The sequence below is a fragment of the Lynx canadensis genome, chromosome B1, assembly GCF_007474595.2.
Source record: "Lynx canadensis isolate LIC74 chromosome B1, mLynCan4.pri.v2, whole genome shotgun sequence".
In the NCBI taxonomy this organism is placed as follows: Eukaryota; Metazoa; Chordata; class Mammalia; order Carnivora; family Felidae; genus Lynx; species Lynx canadensis.
Window position 1 is genome coordinate 80664396 of NC_044306.2, and position 18027 is coordinate 80682422.

At 36.3% G+C, this 18027-nt stretch overlaps 1 protein-coding gene across 2 annotated transcripts in view; it reads left to right on the top strand.

Annotated features, from left to right (window-relative positions):
• TTC29 (tetratricopeptide repeat domain 29) overlaps positions 1–18027 on the top strand; it is a 243323-nt gene that overhangs the window by 159839 nt on the left and 65457 nt on the right. The gene's annotated exons all lie outside the window — the stretch shown is intronic.

The following is an 18027-nucleotide window of genomic DNA, read 5'->3' on the forward strand; positions in this document are numbered from 1 at the left end:
AATAAACGTTGAAAAAAAAAATTTAGTATTAATTTCTTTCAACTCCACGTCTTTTCTTATGGAGTTTTTCTTGTAACAATTTGTCAAAATAGTCAATTAAAAACAAATAACTAAAGGGGATGTGAAGGTCACTTTTATGTGTCAGCCTGACTTAGCTCGAGTCCTCAGTTAAGAACTTCAGAATAGAATTTTTAAAAAATTTTAACAGTACTGCCTATGACAGACCTTTAGGCTGCATAATTGTTAGTAAATCAAACTTTTTCAAGCAAAATATTTTGGGGATGTTTGGGGATAACTCAAATAGAATCGTAGACAAAATTCTGTTATGTAAAGAAGCTTCTCCTGCTTGGAACTCTTTTCTTTCCCTTAGGTCATTTAGATGAAACAATAAGCTCTTTGGTATTTATTTTCTCCGTAGAATAAATAGTAAATAATAGTAAACTGAGCACAAAGGAATTTTATTGCTTCTTGTATATTAGTAGAATACCACTTACCACTGTCTGTCCTCTTGTTATGAAATAAGTAAAGGTCTCATTCCAAATATATGTACACGATGAAGTCTTAAAAAACAGATGGCTTGTTGAATTTCAATGTGCTCAAGTGTCCAACAAATATTTACAGTTAACTATTAACTAACCACTTTTCAATAATATTTTGCTCACTTCAGTATGTTGTGTTGTCATATATTTGAGAGCTTGTTCTGTAGTTTTGAGTTATCTTCCCTTTACTCCTTCATGTTGTCCGCCCAGGAGATAAAGCAGAGGAAATATGATCCATCTATCTATTAGATTACTTCCTCTGATAAAAGGTTTGGTAGAGAATAGGTTGGGCTACTCACTTCTTCAGATTTACTTGGATAAGCTCTAACCATTATAATAATAATCAGGAAAAAAATACTCCTCAAAACTAGGTTCTCTGATCAGAACCATGTGTCTTTTTGCTGCAGTCCTTTTGGGGCTTTTCAAAGATCTCTTGTTTTTCTTTACTCTATAAAGCTATTTATTTTTCTATTCTTTTTAAATTTTATCCTCATTTTTGGTAAGGATGTTCCAAAGGACTTAGGAAGCACACACACACACACAAAAACACATTTCAAAATATTATTCAGAGAGTAAAAACTCAGCTATTCATATGATGGAGAAGATTAAATTCTCTGAAACACTATAAAAGTATACCCCCTTCCTGATTCATTTGACTGAGATTAGAAATCTATGCATGGATGAGCTATGTCGTTATAAAAGTGAAGAATAATCTTTCAGATTCAAATATAAATGAGAAGTTAATTCTTCTATTACTGGCGTGTTTAACATTTTTAGTGATAGTTCTATTTGGAAATAAGACCTGTAGACATTATCAACATACTTGCTTGTTTACATAGATATATTTTAGTTCAAAATACACTAAAATCTGCTTTCTCATTGCTTCAAAAATGTTTCTTAAACCACAGCTCCTTATTATTCTACCTTTGCTCTGTTTCAAAACCTTCATTGGATCCCTACGGCCTACAAACTAAGTACAAGCTTCTCAACGTTTTTTGACCACCTCCTTTCCCCTACTTCCCCCTCTTCCCCCCAGATACGCACAACATACATTGTTATCACCTTACTTCCAACTCTAACCCCATCCAGGGAAATCTCACTGGTCTTGCAAAGTTCTTCTCAAATGTTGAAATCTTCCCTGATCCCCCTCTTACTGGACTCTTTTCTCTTCTCTCTGTTCCCACATTGAATGCCATTCATTTCTCTCCAAGCACTTTTCATTTGTCATATTCTGCATCCTACCACAGCCATTTCTGTAATTGCCTTATCAGCCCAGTGAAAGTAGGAGTGTCTTGAAAACAGATTCTGATTTTTGGTGTTTCCTACAAAATAGGGGCAATGTCTAACATCTGCTAGGTACCAAGTAGATATTTGTCAAATTAAATTGAATTCAAAATGAGTATGTGTGTCCTAGCCATGAACTATTTGTATGAACCACTTTTTAAAACAGGAGTCATAGTTCCATGACAACAACAACAAAACAACTACAATCCAAAGCTGTATTTTGGTTACCGTGTGGTTATCACATGAATGCAGGACAACACCAAGTACGATGTTGACAAAATGAAGAAATATAGAAATATTATTTGAAAATCTGAGCAGCTTTTAGGTTTTCAAATTTTGCCTTTCTTCTCTGAAGAGGCATCTTTAATCTTGCTATTGAGGGGTCCCATGTATTCAGGAAAAAAGTAGATCAAAGATTTGAAAGATATATTATAAAAGCTGTGCAGTTTTCTTCACCTCTGAGACTTACATCCTCCAAACAAATCATTAGCTCACAGAGCAGGCAATATTCTTTTAAGCAGAGGAACATGACCCCCTAAGGGAATAGAGCGGTGAGAGCACTCAGGTCTCTAGATAAAATAGAACCGTGATTCACCAGCAATCATATCTCATCTTTGTACCTTTCGGAGGGAACACTGCAAATATAGGAATCTTCCTACCATTCTAACACTCTTAGATATGGTTGGAATAATTTCATATCTTTCCTTTCCTTTTCAGTAGTAAAATAATAAGAATAGATTCTCTTCCCAAATTTAGGAATTTAGAAGGAATTCAAATTTATTGCAATTCAATAAAATTATTCAAGCCTGAAGCAACAGAAATTGGTTGGCTCTGGAAGGATTTAGGGCCTATGAATTTCTACTGATTTCTCCAGAATATAGTTTATTTTTCCTACTAGAACTATTATGTCTACAATCATGAAATTTATTTTTTAATGAAAAGCTAATTCATCTCGCCTTTTGGAGATTATAGACCCAAGTGTGAAACAGTGACAGAGAAGCAAAGCTTTTCTTGTGCAATTTAAGAGTACTGTTAACGCAGAAATGTAATTATGGCATTCAAATGCCAACATGGTTAACCACTTCACTGATAATATCAGTTCCATGGTTTTAATGCACATTCTTATTGAAGTCAAATGTAAATTATATCAGAGAAATAGGATGCAAATCCTGAGTATAGAAATAGATGAATACACTGGCTAGTCAGTAATGACACTTTTCTATAAAATGACATGTAAAGGTTTCCTTGAGTGCCAAAAATATCACTCTTGTTTTATGAATCATTTAATATTCTTAAAAGAAAACAATCAAGATCATGAATTTGTGTCTCAGCCCTTGGTTTATGTTGGTTTAATGTTGAATCCTTGGTTTAATGTCGAGCCACATTTTCCTACCCTGTTCTTTGCTTGTATTTTTTATTCATGAACTCAGCCCTTTTAATGAATGTGAAAAAGCCACATTCATGAGTGAGCCTCATGTTCTACTATACTTTGATCAGCTACTTCAGTTAAATAACCCTAACAATGAGGAGAAAGTTATGGAATCAGCCCAAAAGTCAGCAAGCAGGTTTTATAGCATCTTATTGTCACAGAGCAAACCTCTGTCTCTAAAATGTGTTCAAAAACATGACACATTAAAAGAAGGTTCTGGTGAAAAATCTGACTGAATCAAAGCTCACCCTACTGGCATTTGGGGTAATTGAGAGATGGTGTTGCTCAAAAGTCCAGTTACCTGGATTCTAATACTATATTGAGCTCTAATTAGCTTTGTGACTTCGGGCAAAAGATTTCAATTCAGGTATCTTTATCTGAGATTCAAAACGGGTCATTAATAAGATTCCTCTGGAACAGGCAATAATCCCTCAGTAGGAGCATATTCTAAACACATATGGTATTTTGTAGTCTTTAAGAGCTCAATCTAGATTTTCATGAGCATTTTCTTTGTTTTTCCCCCATAAATACTTGTTTCAGTTGGTTTACACAAAAGGGAATTTTATTATTGTTATTATCATTATTACTATTTTAATATATCAAACAGCTGTAAAATTGCCAGGTATAAATATTTGATCTTTCTGCTAGAATTTATAATAGAGTTTCTAGCTCTCTGCTGTCATATGCAGTTTTACTTGTCCCTGTTTGGCATTGTTGAAGTTGCTAAAGCTAGTGCACTATTTCATCTGCAGACTTTCAATTGATCCTCCTATTTTCAGTCCTGTGTCATACTTCTCCTCAGCATCTCCTCAACCCCTACCTGCCCCCACTGTTCCCTGGGCCTCTGATTCCTCAATGTGCCTGGTTCTTTATTCATCACTACCCCTTCTTCATGCACTTCGGTCTGTTGGCTGTCTCTGCCTTCCTCAATCCGGTACCATTTTCTAGCCTCTTTCTAGCTTCTGAAAACAGGTTAAAACCTTCTTGAACTTTTTTGAGTTTATAGAATCATGAAATTATTGAACTGTGTGCACCAAAGAAATTACTTGGCCCACAGTTTTTCTTTTCAAATGTCCTCAGGTCCAGGGAAAGGCAGTCATGCAAAAATCTGAAAGACAAAATGGGTTTATAATCTAGTGTTCTAGAATTCTAGTTCAGGAATTCTTTCCATGCTTTGCACTTTTTTACAATATTACTTTATATTTACTAGAAGCCATGTCTACATTTAAAAAGATTATAATTTTTCAATGTTTGTTTATTTTGAGAGAGAGAATCTTAAACAGGCTCTAGCTGTCAGCCTGGAGCCCAATGTGAGGCTCCATCTAGGATCTGAGCCGAAATCAAGAGTCAGATGCTTAACTGACTGAGCCACCCAGGCACCCCCAAAAGATTACAATTTTACTTAAAGTCTTGATAAAAAATATTCACAGTGAAAAGAAACAGGTGGGACTCTATTTCTGGCCAAGATGGAGCAACAGGGAAAAGATTACCCTCCTGTCTTAAACAACTAAAAAGACAAAACATATAAGACAAATGTTTGCAGAAATTGGACAACAGGCAGCACAAGACAGTGATCCTTGGGAAAAATTATGAACACTGTTAGGAAGAAACCAATCTGATTAAACTGATTCACACCATGTTATGAATGACTGAAAGTAGTTTAGCCTATTCAGAACAATTAGGATTTTTTAAATGTTGGAAGATTACCAATTGCCAGAATTTGGGACATTTGTAATATACCATATAAATGAACCCATTCAGGCCATGTGGGGCAAAATAATTGTGGATAATGAGGCCAACACGTGGACCAGTCTTCTACAGCCTGGGAACTTGACCTAAAATCAGTTTCTCTAAGCTATTCCTGAATTTCAATACTTTCCTTTCTTCAATATAAATATGTGCTTTTTTAAAATTTTATTTTAGAGAGAGAGCACACACAGGAGTCGGGGGGGGGATAGGGGCAGGAGAGAGAGAGAGAGAGAGAGAGAGAGAGAATCTCAAGCAGACTCCATGCTCAACATGGAGCCCAACTCAGGGCTTGATCTCACAACTCTGGGATCATGACCTGAGCCAAAATCAAGAGTCAGATGTTCAACCAACTGAGCCACCCAAGTGCCCCAAATTGTACATTTAAAAAAAAAACTTATTAGAGTTGTTCGATGACAAATCACTGTCCCCTTAAAGAATCTGATGAAAGCTAAGGTCTCTCTCCTGTCTTCAGAGAAATACACAATTACTGTGTATAATTTTCAGAGGGTTCAGTAACCATTGCTCAACAGGGTAGAAATTCTATGTGCTTACCAGTATCTGGTTCTTTACACTTTGGGGCATGTGGAAAACTGCATTTTTCAGCTCCTGGTAGCTAGGCAGGGCTTGGTGACTAGTCCTGGCCAATGGGCAAAAGTTACCTCTGGGTATAAGATAGGAGAGCCTGCCTGAGATCCTACAGCTGATTCTTTCTTTCCCTGCTACAGTTATCATGGTGGAGGCTTTAGTAAAAAGTATAGGGCAACAAGATGGATGCAATAAATCTCTACACATGGAACATTTGTCCCGGAATGCCGTTTGGATCTGCAGCAGAGTTTGTGTGAACACAGAATAATCCTTTATTGTGGTGAACCACTGAGATTTTCAGAGTTGTTTGTTGGCACAGCTTAATGTAGCCTGCCCTAACTCTGCAAGCTTTAGGATGCTTCATGACGGCCCCTGGATAGCAGCAGTGGGAGCTCCAGGTGGAGAACCAGGATAGACATTTCTCCGTATGACAATGTATAAATTGTGTGTTTATAGGTTGTGAGTCCCCTTCTGATTTTTTTTCTAAGGCAGAGATTCTTAAAATCCTTTGTGTTCGACTTACATTTCTAGTCACAGAAAACGAGTTTGATAAGACAAAGGGGAATGAAACATTAAAATACATTCTTTATATTCTCTATGCAACTTACTATCAAAAAACTTAAGAAAGATAAGCATCTTTTCCACTAGTCTCATTTAAATCATGATAGATTATCAAAGTATGCTTCTAATAAATTTTAAGAAAGAGCTTAGAGATTTCAGTGGCTTCTGCAACTGATAAAATAATTCCAAAGATGAAACATGCCGAAGAAGACAAAATCAATACTTAATTGTATCCAAATTTTTAAATAAAAAAGACTGCAGAGTTTGAGCCTGAATTTAAAATTTCCTCCTTCAAATACAATTCCCCCATCTTCGTATGTTTTCTACAACACAAGTGACACATTTGCTTCCTTTGGAATCAAATACTTTTTTCAGAAAACTAATGCTTACTTCATTGGGAAATAATAATGTAGCTCTAGATCCCTCGGGTTGAAAGATCTTTTTTTTTTTTTCTTTTTTCTTTTTTTTCCCTTCTGAGAGCCTCCTTCTCTATCTGCTGCCTTGGTTCAATAAAAGAGAATTCTTGATTGCTCAAACAAAAACTATACTTCTTTTAGATTCTGCTCACAGTTCTTGGTAGCTGATGGTGTTACCAGTTTTAACTTTCCAAGGTACACTAAACTCACCACTTCCAAGAAAAATGTAACTGGTTTTTCTCATCTGGTTTTGTTTCAATTTCATCTTTAATTGCCAAAAGCTTATGAAAAGTTTGTTGATTGGCTAAACCATTGCAAAACCAGAATAAATGCCAGAGTTGGACCAGTACAGCGTTAGGGCTTGAAGATCTGAGAGAATCCCATCTGTATTTATCTCATTCCCACTGAGGGGTCTCACCCCTGCTTCCAGCTATGTCCTTTTCCCTGTGGGCATGGATTCCAAATCCTGTGCCAACTTAGATAAACATTTTCCTACCATTGCTAGAATTTGGAGGCAAAAAAATCTTCTTATACATCTATTTAATCATTCTTTAATAAAACTCTATTAGGATAATTCATGTGATTCTTAACCCATATGATTTCCTCTGAAAAAAGAAGTGACATTAATACTTAAAACGTGAGCATATTGAAGAACAAGTTTTGTTAGCTTCTAATTTTTTCTAAAGTTTCCCTGATTTGGGGTAATGTGTGGGAGTGTTTCTTTCTTATTATCTCTCATGTTGGTATTCCCATTATGAATTTTGATTTTTTTAAACCACAACATCAATCAAAATTTATATCCATGGTCCCAGGACTCAGTTTCCTTTAAATTCTTTTATTCTGCCCTCCCTGTTTTTTTAACTCTCAGACAAGAGTGAATGTTGTTATAGCCTATGTTCTTTAGCATAATTAATAGAAAAATAGATACATTTCATGATGAATATTCTTTTAGAAATTAGAAATTATTGGGGCGCCTGGGTGGCGTAGTCAGTTAAGCGTCCGACTTCAGCCAGGTCACGATCTCGCGGTCCGTGAGTTCGAGCCCCGCGTCAGGCTCTGGGCTGATGGCTCAGAGCCTGGAGCCTGTTTCCCATTCTGTGTCTCCCTCTCTCTCTGCCCCTCCCCCGTTCATGCTCTGTCTCTCTCTGTCCCAAAAATAAATAAAACGTTGAAAAAAAATTTAAAAAAAAAATAAAAAAAAAAATAAAAAGAAATTATTTATAATGCTTTTTTATGATGACTGACTTGAGTAACGATGCCTGGATACGTATTTCACTTTTTATGGGTGATGTCTGCCTCCCAGGGATGGGTACAGTGTGCTCAGTGTAGGAAATATTGAACAAGAATCTAATCAGAAGAAATGCTAGCATATTTCTTAATTTTAATGCCAGTCCATCCTGACCAGTGTCTTGACCTTACTAAAATGAATCCTTGAAAGACTGCAAATCCTTGAAACACCTGAACACATTTACTTTCTGAATCCTCTGAACTACTGTCACAATGGGATAAATATTAAAAGTACTAACAAATATTCACTATCCCCAAATCCTTTATCACTGTAGTATATTCATGTATTTTCTTCCTTTCATTTCATTCTACCTTCGATCAAAAAATCTGAGCAAATAGGGGTGCCTGGGTAGCTCAATCAGTTAAGCTTCTGACTTCAGCTCAGGTCATGATCTCGTGGTCCATGAGTTTGAGCCCTGCATCAGTCTCTGTGCTGACAGCTCAGAGCTTGAGGCCTGCTTCAGATTCTATGTCTCCCTCTCTCTGCCCCTCCCCCACTCATGCTCTGTCTCTGTCTCTCTCTCTCTCTGTCAAAAATAAATAAACATTTTAAAAAAACCAATTTTTTAAAAATCTGAGCAAATAGATATTCTTTCATCTTGCCCTTAAGGTAAACAAAGTTGGACTTTGTCAAACCAATAGAGAAAACTAAAGTTTTCTTTAGTGATGCCCTGAAGAGTTGCATTTATTGACTTCTAACATGGAATCAGGTACCCAGAATGAGAAAAAGATTGGTTAATGTTAGCCTTTAGTGAGATAGATCTGATTTCTTGGTGTTAAGACTGTATTCCATTGTATCAACAGCTATTAAAGCGTAATTTGCACTCTTATCAAAGGAAATTTAGTTCAACATTTTCAAAGTTCTTCTCATCTTGTTTATTAGATGAGCTCCTGAGAAGGGATATACAGTTTTCCTCAAATCTCCACAATTTTCAACCTAGAAATTAAGATAACAATGGAAAAAAAAGCAATGGAGAAGTATGAAGTAAAATGAAGCTTCAAAATTAACAGTCAGGTAGAGGATTGGTGAAAAAAACTGTGAGAGTTTATAGATCAAATGACCATCATAAAATTGGGGGATTAATATTTTTTACTGTTCAGATTTATTTGGCCTTTTTACCATCACCCACTAACAAAACTATGAAAAAGAAGAAATTGGCTATACAGAGGAAGCTGTTATGTCTAACCTTTAGCTATTAAAGTTAAAACAAAATTAATAAAGAAAAAACTCCTGTCTAATACAACGTAAGCAAAAGAAACTTTTTTTTTTTTTCATAAAAATCTTAGTAGCAGGTCACCTGGGTGACTCAGTTGATTAAATGCCAGATTTTCTATTTCAGTTCAGATGATGATCCCAAGGTCGTGGGATCGAGCCCCCCATCAGGCTCTGCACTGAGCATGGAGCCTGCTTAAGATTCTCTCTTTCCCTCTGCCCCTCTCCCCCACTCACATGTGCACTCTCTCTCTCTTAAAAAAATAAAACAAAACATCTCAGTAGGGACACATGAAGAAACTTCTATTATGATTTGATCATAGGAATTCTTTGTAAATATATGGATGTCCACATAACTATATTAACTGTATCTCATCTGAATGGATTCACTTGTTTACTCACCTTCATCCAGAGCTTTACACTGTAATTTTATTTGGAGATTTATATGATGAAATGTGAACATAGTATATTCCCTAGTAATTTGATTGGCAGGAAATAGAGAGCAAAACACATGCACAGCTTTTTAATAATTTATAATTACTTACATGAATCTACTAAGTTTAGGCACACAATTATATGACTAATTATGTTGAAAATCCAAGTGGATGCTTAAATAGATGACCATGCCCTGAGGCCTTTCCAGTTGTTTCTGCTGTCTCATTTAACCATGCAAATGTTATTAAGCATTCCTGGCTAAAAATTTTCAAGCATGTGAAAGTGTAATTGCATAGATAATTATGCACAATACTGTCACTTTCTATATCTAACATAGGAATTGTCCTTTTTAAAAAAATTAGATCAGCTTTGTACTGGGTAGCTTTCTCTGTACATGCCAAGAAAAATATAATTTGTAAAAAAGATAGGTGGACCAAAATCTATCTATTGCTCTTTCTTCCAGATCTCTTCTTGACTGTCTTTAGCACAGTGATTTGAAGTTACACACTATAAATATAGTTACACACTATAAATGCTACAATCCATATTCACGAATAAATTTAACGTAAATGTAATTCAATAACTAGATGTACATAAATATTTATAAAAACTTGTTAACAGGGACACAAAAGGGATACTGGAATACAAATGTATGTGGCAAGTTTTTCAGGTTTGCATGTAACTAAAGCCATGTTTATATAACAGTAAAAAAAAAAAATGTCCAGAAAAAAAATTAACTAGCACATACATGATGGCAGGTTAATTTCTTGTCATGAGAACTGTTAGGGAAGCTTTGCAATATAGAATAGTGCCTGACTGCACATCTTGCAGGGTTTAACTCTGCACAGCCCCGTTTACTAACCAGTAACAGCTTTCAAAACAGTTTAGTGTGCATGCAGCTGATTGGTGGAGCCTGGCTCACGTGTCTGCCCAGCTGCAAGGGAAGCTGGGAAAGTGAGTATTAGCTGATTTCTTAGTCCCTGGAGTGAGGACAAGTTTCCATTTAAATTTATAAAGTATAGAATTTCTTAGGCATGGAAACGGAGGTTTAGATGCTGGCCAGCAATCACTAGAAATAGTGCTAAGTTCTGTGAAGGAAAAATAAAGCAGGTAAGAAAACAGAAATGATAGGGAGGGGGCTGTTTTAAACAGAAGGTTCAGAGAAGCAGCTCGAAAGAGGCGTGATTTGCAGAGAAACTTGATTGGAATGACAAAGCAAAAGCCCTGTGAATATCTAGCAGGGCCAGGCAAAGGTAGCCAGCTAACTAGCAGACCAGTATGCTGGGAGCAAATAGAGTGAGGAGGAGAGAGGGAAGAATTGAATTTTGAGCGGCAGCCAGTTAATTTAGGTCTTCCAGGTCATAGTGATGACTTTGGATTTTATTCCAGTTGTGCTGGAACATTCCCACTGAGGTCTGAGAATAGGACTCTGACTGACTTTTCAAAAGGATCATTTTGGCGACCGTGCAAAGAATAGGTTGTAAAACAGTGGCCTTTTTGACCAAAACCTATAGTTAGAAATACATTTTACCTCGAGAGTTTCACCAAACAGTACTTAATACATGTGAAGCTCTTGGGTATTTCTCGGTTGTAATCTACCTTAGTCAATTTCATGTTTTAATGATGTTTAAAGAAATTATAAGTAGAAGATTCTTTGGAAGAAATGACATTGAGATTTAAATTGTTCTATTTGTTGCATTTTCTATTCTGATAGAAGTATTTAAAAATACCCTGTGGAAAATTAAACTTCACGATAAGCCTGAGGCAGTTTCTCAGGGTGCAATTCAAGGATCCCTTGCATCAAAATGCCCTGATCTGTGGTGGGAGGAGTTGTTATAAATGCATATTCCAGGCCTTAACACAGCCTTACAGAATCTCCAGTTCAGGGGCTTGAGAATCTGCTTTTTGACAGGCTCACCAGGTGATTCTCATGTGGGAGATCTGCTCTAAAGTTTTTTGGTTTTTAAGGTAATAATGCAAGGTTAGCTTTTCTACATGAATATGTGATCCTTCACTAATGTGTGTAAGCCCATTTAGTGGGTCTTCAGAGAATATATGTCAGCAAAATTATAGGTTCACATACAAAAAATGAAAAGTACTTTAAATCAGTACGTCTATTCCTTTCACTGTCTTCAGATATTTATTTTAAAACCAAGTGAAAATCTTTGAACTCTTCCTCCATAATCCTAATTGTTGTTACTTCACATCATTAATCAGAAATAATCATCTTTGTCTCTGCTCAGGTACCATTCCTTTCTCTTTCTAAATGTTTTAAAAATTTCACTTCCCAAGAAGCCTAACTACCCATGTTGAAGTATGGTAAAATATCATGTATTCACAGCCCTACAATTCTAAGTGGTTTGTAACAGCATCATTCTTTACCAGGTTTGCACATCATTGATTTTCACTAAGCATTATCCTCCACTGTGGCATGGGTGGAATCTTCTCATCGTGTCGTTCTGTTTTGATGCATTCTGGATACAACAGGTTACATGGCTTCTCTTAAATAAGGTTTTCAAAGTTATCATTTAAGCGTGTGGAAAATTTTTCTTTACTCAGTTCTAAAGTGAAATAGGAAGCTGGCTAAGCAGCTATGTTATGGATCACACGAATACAAAATCAGACTTCAATCTGGCACATTTGATGTTTGTAAAGAATGGGGCTTAAGACCTGATATTATAAAGTCACTTTGTAAAATGTTTTCCATTTTCACGTTCACTTTTGCTGTGGATGGAACAATGCTCCCTTTATCAGTTGGTATCACTGCAGCAAAGCCTATCACAGGGACATTATCCTCATCCCTTAGCCAAAGTGAAATATTCTGACTTCTATGTCTATGTGTCAAAGGAAGCATCTCCCATTGAGTCAGCTTCAAAAACAAAAAAAGGACAGAATTCGTATGTGTTCATGGGGAAACATGGGGTTAAAGTGGACTGTATTTCAGGAAGTGTTCAGTTGACTTGCTATGTGGTGAGAGACTGCAGTCCTAGCTAATGACTTGTAGGTACGGAATCCTCAGGTCTCTCAGGTGGTTTCAGTCGATCAGTTTCAACAGAATGATGAAAAGGTTGAGATAAAATAAACTGACAGTTGCTACTCATCGTAGGCAGCAAGCTGTACCCAGGCAGCTGAGACCCTGGGAGCCCTCTTTCTTAAACAAAGGCTTTCACTGCAGTGAGCAATGAACTCCAAATAAAAAAAAAATGGGGGCAGATTGGCAGCTGGTGACCGACAGGAGGAGGGAAAGGAGGGAAACTGGGAAACACAGCAATTGTTGGCTAATTAGAAGCCATTCCCACCTACTTAATACCAACCCATTAAGCAGAAAACACTTTTCATCTTTCTCTCCTGCTACACATGACAATATACTCCAATCAATACCCTCCCACTGGCTGCCTCAGTGCCCACAAATGAATATATTGTAAGTTTAAGAATGCAGTAACTGATTTGAGACGGTGAAACTACAGCTTTCACAGTATATTTTCTGAAGATACTAATGCAATGTTTGTGATGCTTAGATACAATAATTATCTGTAAACTGACAGCTGTCAAAAATTGAAAAACATAAGAGAAAACCTAAGCATGGTAGATGTATTTGAGGCTTAATAGCAAGCAATCATGTAAATCAATTTCCCCCCTTTTGGGAGAACAACTCAAATATTTGGCTTAATAAATTCGCTATCGCTACCACCATTTCAACCCTCTACACACACATGCGTGCGCCCACACACACACACACACACACACACACAGAATTTGTAAGATGACATGTGGGAAATATAATATGTGTACGTACAATTATCTTGCATTATGTTTGAGCATACTTTAATAGAATTCTTTCATTGGTCCCACTTTTAAGCTTAAGGGAATTTATCTCAACAACTCAAACCTACTGGAAATTTATCCTAATGCGGTAAGATAATATTCTTGGACCATTACCTTCATATGATTTTGAGGAATTTTCTATCTTCTCTTTATAGAAGAGTTTGATGGCTCTCAGAAACAGATTCCATCTTAAATAATATTTACATGAAAACAGCATACCTAAAATGTTTTTTTTCCTTGTTTTGGTTCTGTGACTTCTATAGGTTTTTTTTTTCCTGACCCTAAATATCAGCTTCTAAATTTTACACAAATTTTCTACCTGGTATTCAGTCACTTCTTTCAGTTCCTATACACTATTTCTGGGACATTGATCACAACAGTGTTAGGCAAATAGTTACAGAAGTTGTAGGAGTGGGTAATAGAAAGGAAAACAAATTGTTCCCCTATGTTATGTCAATATAGAGGAACAAACAGGATTTCAGAAACTGAGGTTTAAATTCATTGTACCGAAGGTGGTGATATGAGACTGCCTTGAGATTTCAGAGTAGGACCTTCAGTGGGGAGAATTTATTGGAAATTATGCTGCTCCAAAGAGCAGAGCATGGCACTGTGGTTTCTCTGTGTGCATAAAACAAACAAGATGAGATCCAAATTATCTTTGTATTGAGTGTAAGTAGAATGGATTAAGCTTCTTAAGTTGATTCAACTGTGTTATTTTAAGCACAAATTTTAAGCACAGCCATGATTATTACCAAAGTATTGCCTAGCCCTGCCAGACTTCTATAGAAGAACAGACATCAACCTCCCCTGCACTGTACCTTACACATTACCCATAAGATGAGAGGGCAGTTCCAAAGATAGCTCACTGGAGGAAAAGGAAGGAGGAGAGGGAGAATCTTCTTGGATTAAAATTCTGACCTGATTCCAAACTACAGTCACACTCATCAGTTTTGTTTCTCAGAATTTAAGCTACTGATATCAAGCTTTATAAATAACTTTCAGGAAAATTCTTTCAGTCTCCCCAGCCAACCTAGTTTACTATTTTAACTGAGAGTGTGTGTGTATACCATTAGTAAAATGGAAATAATATCAAAAGGGTTAACATCACTTTAAGATATATTAACAGAGATGTTAATAGAAATAACAAGTCTTTTATTATTAGACTACGGTTTTGGTTTTAAAATTGGACAGTTTAAGAAGCATGTGTAAGTATTGAGGGTGATTTAGCAAATCATAATGAAGGAGAATTGGTTGGAAAATGTGACACATGAGTAAAGATTGAGATTAGTTTGGACTGTGGGGATAGGTTCTCTAATGACTTAATAAATGTCTTCAAGAAGGTGTCACTAAGGAAAGGATACTTTAACAACTGTGCTCCATCTTCTCAGAGGATGGAACAGAAGAAGATGCATTTACTGCAAAGAGTAGAAATACGTCACTTATCTGTTAGTCAAACTTTGTTGACTTCAACAAACCAAACATTTACTTTGCTGTTGTTGCTTGAGGCAATTGCTAGTACCTATTTTATAGAAGAGTGTGTTACCCCTCGATAAGTGTATTAAAACCAAGGTGGCATGTTATAAACAGACACAGTGAAAACATCAATAAATAATAGCTGAAAATTAAAAGATTCACACGCACACACACACACACACACACACACACAGATAGAGAGAGAGAGAGAGGGAGAGAAAGCTATTCATTCATACAAGCACTTAGCAGTCTGGGGCCATATTATGTGGGAATAAGAGACCTTACAAACTCAATGCCTTTTAACTGTATCACATAATTAATTTTTCTATTGGTGACCCTCAGCCACCAAGAAAAGATTAAATTACATTCATGTTTAGTCTGTTTAGAAATGCAGCAGAATTTTAAGAAAATTTTCTTTTGTAGAACTCTAGTAATATAAAAGACTCCAAGATTTCCAGTTCACCCTGAATTTTACAGATGAAGAAACTTCAGTTCACAGGAAGTGAAATGTCCTACCCAAGGCCAGACAGAATAAGTGGCAGAGTCAGAACTTAAATGCATATCCACAATGAGCACATCTCACCCTCTTTCAGTTTTCCTGTGCCTGTCACAGTTTTACTGGTTTTAATTTTTTTTTAGTTTTGGTACCTAGTGGAGTAAATTTAAATTACCTAAAAAGTTTACCCTCTACCATGAAAGAAGATTTTGGAAAAATGAGGGAATCTATAGATATATAGATAGATAGATATAGATATATTTGAAAATAGGGGTGCCTGGGAGGCTCATTCAGTTAAACCACTGACTTCGGCTCAGGTCATGATCTTAGTTCATGAGTTTGAGCCCCGCGTCGGACTCTGTGCTGACATCTGAGAGCCTGGAGCCTGCTTCAGATTCTGTGTCTCCCTCTCTCTATGCCCCTCCCCAACTCATGCTCTGTCTCTCTCACTCTCAGAAATAAATAAACATAAAAAATTTTTTTTTAAAAGAAAATGAGTTCAAGCTACTGAGTTAATTTTTCAATCTACTTCACGAGTCTTTAGATAGCTTAGGGATAGAAATGAATCTAGGTGGCTAGTTAAAAATACCATTTGAAAGTAGGGTCCTAGGTTAATTGTTCCAACATTTTCATTAATCTGTGGATCCTATCTTTTGTTCTTTATCTTGAAAGAATAATGAAGATATTTGTAAAATATGTCATGTTATATATATCCTAAAATAAATGGTACTGTTTAGCACAAATAGAAAAGACAAATATTGGAGACATTACTATAAAGGACAATGCTGTAATGAAGAAGCAGTCAGTGCTCTACCTTCACGTGGGATTCAGCTCCTTTCTCAGTTGAGAAACACCAAAAATATCACAAACAGTTGAAATTGTCAACTCTACTAATTCACCTTTTAAATGACTGCCTTTTTCCAGAGCAGATAGTGAGGTTATATTAAGGCATAGCAGATTATTTTAAATGTATGTTTTACAACAAAACCTCTTCTATGGTGTTTCAAAAAAAAAAAAGTGTTAATGGGTGAATGTTTATAGTCTTCCTTCATCCTTATACATGCTCCATTTCCCTCCTCCTCATCCTCCACCCTAAAGGAAAAGGATTTTCATTGGCTGAGGGAAAGGCTAACTCATTATACATGGAAGCTAAGTCCTCACTCATAAAAGAATGAAGGAGGTCAATGGGGATAGAGACTAAGATGCTGAGCAAGTGAGAAAAGAGACAAAGCTGGTGTGACGGACATTGTGGGGAGGTGTAGAGAGTGTAAAGCAACAAAGGACATGGGAGATGATGATGTGGTATGTTGGGTTATGAATGAATCTGTTAATGAAATCTGAAAAATGTAAGAATTTGAGCTATACTTTAACTGCTTTTGTTGTTTGGACTGTGTTTCTTCTCCTGGGACAAAACTATTAACTGGACCACATGGGTTTCTGGGTTTATAAAGTCTAGTCAGGCTATCTGTTTCAATTCAAAATTTTTTCTTTTTTCTCTCTTTTTTTTTCTGTTGTTAACTTGGGTACCCATGGTGATTAAAACTTTGGTCAATTAAATAAAACAAAGCCCTTGGCCTTCAGGGTCCCATATTCTATGCTAAATAGTCCTAGCAAAATTATAATACAGAGTAAGTTGATTTGGATTTGTCTTTTTCTATTCTCCTAGACATTTCCCTGGTATTGTAGCGTCATTTTAAAAACAACAAAACACTATGATGGGCAGCATTTTACATCATGGAATAGATTACGTCAACATAAGAAAAACGTTTCCATCATCAGTCACTATCATTTCTTACTAAACAAAACAATGAGCTGGTTGTTGCATTGAATGTGGTATTCCCTAATTTGTTTCTCTGTTAAGTTTCTCCAACATAGTAATGTCAGAACACTAGTTACATAATAAATATTTTACATGTTAAGTAACTTTATAGTAATGCAATTAAGAATCATTTTATCTTGGTATTTATTTTACTTTTCCCCTTCTCTTGATAATTAATGCACTTTTAATAATCCATTAATTTTAAATGATATTTCCCATATGAATGGTCAAGACATAAAATTTAATACCTATAAAATTATGAACTGAATACCTTAAAGTGGTTGCTTTGTTCCCTGCACAAAGGTGGCAGGGAAAGGACTATTCAGAGACAAAATAAGACTATTGTAGGGGCGCCTGGGTGGCTCAGTCGATTAAGCGTCCGACTTCGGCTCAGGTCACGATCTCACGGTCCGTGAGTTCGAACCCCGTGTCGGGCTCTGGGCTGATGGCTCAGAGCCTGGAGCTTGCTTCCGATTCTGTGTCTTCCTCTCTCTCTGCCCCTCCCCCGTTCATGCTCTGTCTCTCTCTGTCTCAAAAATAAATAAAAACGTTAAAAAAATTTAAAAAAGACTATTGTGTAAAAGAAGTGAAGAAATGTACTATAAAGTAGTAGAAATTTCCATGGCTTCCGTGTGTATTAAATCAGAACTTCAGAAATTAGGGGCACCTGGGTGGCTCAGTTGGTTAAGTATCCAACTCTTGGTTTTTGGCTCAGGTCGTGATGTCACATTTTGTGGGTCCAAGCCCCACATCGGGCTTTGCACTGACAGACAGTGTGGAGCCTGCTTGGGATTCTCTATCTCCCTCTCTCTCTCTGCCACTCCCCCACTTGCTCTCTCTGTCTCTCTCTCAAAGTAAAAATTAAGAAAAAGAACTTCAGAAATTAACTTATAGAAGTAAAAATAAACATATAGAA